Below are 3,967 nucleotides of genomic sequence, written 5' to 3'. Positions count from 1 at the left end.
TCTTGAATTGATAGGTTGCAATTTTGAGCGTCCGGTCATGGTGAAATAGTGATCGTTGGTGTTCGTCCATAAATTGCTATTCTCAGGAAGTGATATTAAACGTTCGGCCTCGGTAGGGTTGTGAGGAGAGCGTTCTTACTTGGTATTGTTGTGAGTGTAGCGTTCGGTCTTCATTTTGATATTCTAAGTTTGAATCTTAAACGTTCGGCTTTGGTGTATAAGAAAGTATAAGCATTCGTTCTTAACTTGGTATTCTCGGGTAGCAATCTTGAGCGTTCGTTCTTAACTTGATAGTGTTAAGTGTGGATCTTGAGCGTTCGGTATTTTTATGTGATTAGTAAAATATAGCGTTCGACTTGGAACAGGTATTCGAGGTTTAGACTGCAAGCGTTCGGTCTTGATAATGGTTGATCTTTTAGCGCTCGTTCAAACAATGATGAATTCAATATGGTGTCCAATGGTTTAGCATTCGGCCTAGGATCCGATAACGTCCGTTCTTATAATATTCAGGAATTAGCGTTCGGCAGAGAGCGTTCGGCCTTAAACTTAGGGTCTCGAACGATCGGTTTTGGAGTATTCGTGAACGTTCTGTAGATCGCGTTCGCCAGATAGCGTGCGTCAGATAGCGTTCGTCCAGATGGTGTTCGGCCTTGATATTTGAGCGCTCGGCCAAATAGTGTTGAATCCAATATGACGTTCGGTTTTAGCGTTCGGCCTGATAGTGTAGGATTTAATAACATTCGTTCAAACAGTGTTTAATTCAATAGGGTGTTCGATGGTTTTATCGTTCGGCCAAATTGTGTTCAGTGTTCGGTTTTAGCGTTCGGCCTAATTGTGTTCAGTGTTCGGTTTTAGCGTTCGTCCAATTGTGTTAAATCTCTTAGCGTTCGTTCAATTGGCATAGTTTGCGTTCGGTTTATAACGCTCGGTGAATAGTGTTCGTCCATCTAATTGTCTGCAAATGGTAATGGGTTCTAAGTTCCTTTGCTCTTGGGTTGAATTATGTATACCAATGTTTGGAATATATGCTGTAACGTGAATTATGTGAAAATATGTGAATGTATGAGATATGTTGGATTTGTTGAGATAATATGGTGGTATCTGGTTATTCATGGCTTGGGTTAAGGTTCAAAGTAACAGTATGATTCATGAACGTAATTCCATGATCCTCAAGGAGAGGATACATGGTGGTGTTTTGGGGTTGTATAGAATGATTACATGGTAGCTCAGTTTTGGGGGTCATCCTGAATCTCCAATGGTCTTTCTTCTCATGTAGAGAGGATTGAACATGTGGTGAGAAGTAGCAGGAGGTCCTAGTCTTGGATGCTTCCATATGATCCAAGGTGAGTGATAACGGATTAACCTCGTGATTGTGGCCGGGCGGGAGTGCCCAAAAGTTCCACCAGGCGGTAGTGCCCAAGTTTCACAAGGCGGTAGTGCCAGGGCGGGAGTGCCCAAGTTTCATAAAGCCACCACGAGTGCAAGACCCGCCATAGCTCGGTAATCATTCTAGTCTGGACGAGTCGGTCTATAAAGCAACAAGTCGGGGTTTAAAGTAACAAGTCTTGTGATGTCAGTTTACCATGTTTGGATGAATGTTTACATGTCATGGGAGTGTGTGAAATATGGATCAATGAGTATGCTTTAATTGTTCTTTTATATGAATCTATGAATGATTGCATGAATTAACTGTGCTGTATGTATAACATGCTTTTTATATCTAGCTCACCCTTGCATTGTTTGTGTTGTGTGCTGTTTGGGTATGTTTCTTTGGCGATGATCATCCACAAGAGGAGCCTCGGCCTCGAATCATTTTTTCGGATAAAGCTACCCCATCAAGATGAAGCCGCCGCATCACCGCCAGGAATCTCCTCCGCAAGCCATTAATGCCACTATAAATACCTTTGCGAAATTGTGCCTCTTTGCAGAGAACGCCTCCAAATCAGGTCCATCCATCAGCCTCCGTCGCGCCACCGGACACCGCTGCCACAGGGGAATCATTAATTCATCCCCATCGCCTCCCAAACGCGGTCACGCTGATCCTACTAAAGTGGTGGAGACCACCGAACTCCTATCCACGGTGCATCTCAACAAGAACAGCCCACACCAGCACCTTCATTGGCGCCACTCCTCAGATCCCAAAACGCACAATCAAAACCAACCCCAATTCGGTCATGGTTCATCCACCAGACTTCAGTTCCTGTCTCCTTAAAACTTAAGGACACAGAGGTACACCAGAAAACCCTAAAATTCCCAAATCACAACCCAATGCCAGGAGCTCGGTTCCAGTCACCTGAGCAGGCTCGCCGGCAGCAAACTCGCAGTTTTCGCGGAGGACTCCCACACGAAAGATCACCTCGCCGTCCGGTTCCGCCTCCGCGCCATCCGCAGCGCCACGAGCCAGGGCTAGGTTTGCGTTTCCGCCAGTCCATCCCAAACCTAGGGATTCCATGGTTTTCGATCACCTTGATCGGCCGTTCCGCAGTGTGGCTGGTTCTAGGGTTTTTTAGGGCAGAAAAGGATTTTACAGAGAAGCGGGAAGAAGACGGTTGTCACCCAGGGTAAACCCTTTCGGTGTCTTGTCAGACCCATTCTCCACGTCTTCCGTAACCCTCGCACAATTCACGCGTCGTTCGATTCTGCCTCCACATCATCCAACTAACTTGGCCTGAACCCTATTTTTAAGGATGAGATACTGAACCATCCGATCCGTCCGACACATAGACTCAACGATCCTCCAGGATCGCCCACTTTGTCAACCATTGGCGATAGACAGCAGACGGTCGTCCTCGACCGATCGTACATTTTGTCGACCACTGATACGACAACACCTCGATCGATCGTCCACTCAGTCGACCACTAGTGAATCCACAACATACGGTCGACCTTAACCGATCGGACGCTCATTTAGAGGAACGACAGCGAGGCCATCAGTGACCATAAGCGCTGCAGCACTCGATCGAACGACAGCGAGGCCGTTCGATCATTTTCTTGTCGACCGTCACGAATAAGCCGCCACCACTTAGGTCGTCCACCTTGGTCGACAGCAAGACCGGGTGTCGACCGTGACCGCTCGACAAAACCTTCCTCATCACCGTTCGACAATGTCCGGATCGGCCATCCGTGGCCTCGAGCATTCGGCCACCGGTCTCAGTAAGGTTCGGCCATCCTTGGTCTCGACCGTTCGGCCACCCGTCTCCCTTACGTTCGACAATTCCCGCACGCAGGAAGCGTTCGGTCATTCAGATTCACTCACATTCAGCCATTCGGTCTATTTCGGCCATAGATTCCCGAACGTTCGGCGATTCAGCCTATTTCGTTCGGCCATCCGCCAATCAAGCTTTCCAACGATCAGCCATTCGGCCTCCTGACGTTCGGCAGTTTGGCCTTGACCGTTCGGCCTTCCTTACAGACGTTCCTCATTTTGTTTCAAACAGTCGACCATAAATGTCAACGAACGTTCAAAGAGTCGACCGTTCGGCCTTAAAAGCGTTCATCAGTTGGTTTCAACCGCTCGACAATCTCTGTGTACGAGCGTTAAAACAGTCGGCCGTTCGGCCTCAAAGGTATTCGCCATTTGGTATCAACCGCTCGACAATCCATCTGTATGACCGGTCAACATCTGTACGAGCGTTCGACAACCTATGTGTCGAGCGTTCAAACCGTCCTCACGTTCGGCCTCCCTTAGGTTTCAACCGCTCGGCCTCACATGCCACCCGGCCGCTCGACAACGTATGTGTCGAGCGTTCAAACCATACTCATATTGGGCCTAACTAACGTTCGGCCCTTCGGCCTCTATCGCTAGACCATCCATCGGCACGCGCACTCAAGCACTGGGCCATTCGACCCCACTGATGTTCAGCTAGTCGAACTCAATAATGATGACCGCACATTGGTCCTGACGTTCGCAATCTTAGCTTGACCCGTTCGGCCAATCGCTTTATTGATGTTCGGCAATTCGCGTAGG

This window comes from Vigna umbellata, chromosome 1 (assembly GCF_029865625.1).
Source record: "Vigna umbellata cultivar VRB3 chromosome 1, Vumbellata_1.0, whole genome shotgun sequence".
In the NCBI taxonomy this organism is placed as follows: Eukaryota; Viridiplantae; Streptophyta; class Magnoliopsida; order Fabales; family Fabaceae; genus Vigna; species Vigna umbellata.
Note: the sequence above shows the minus strand (reverse complement) of the source record.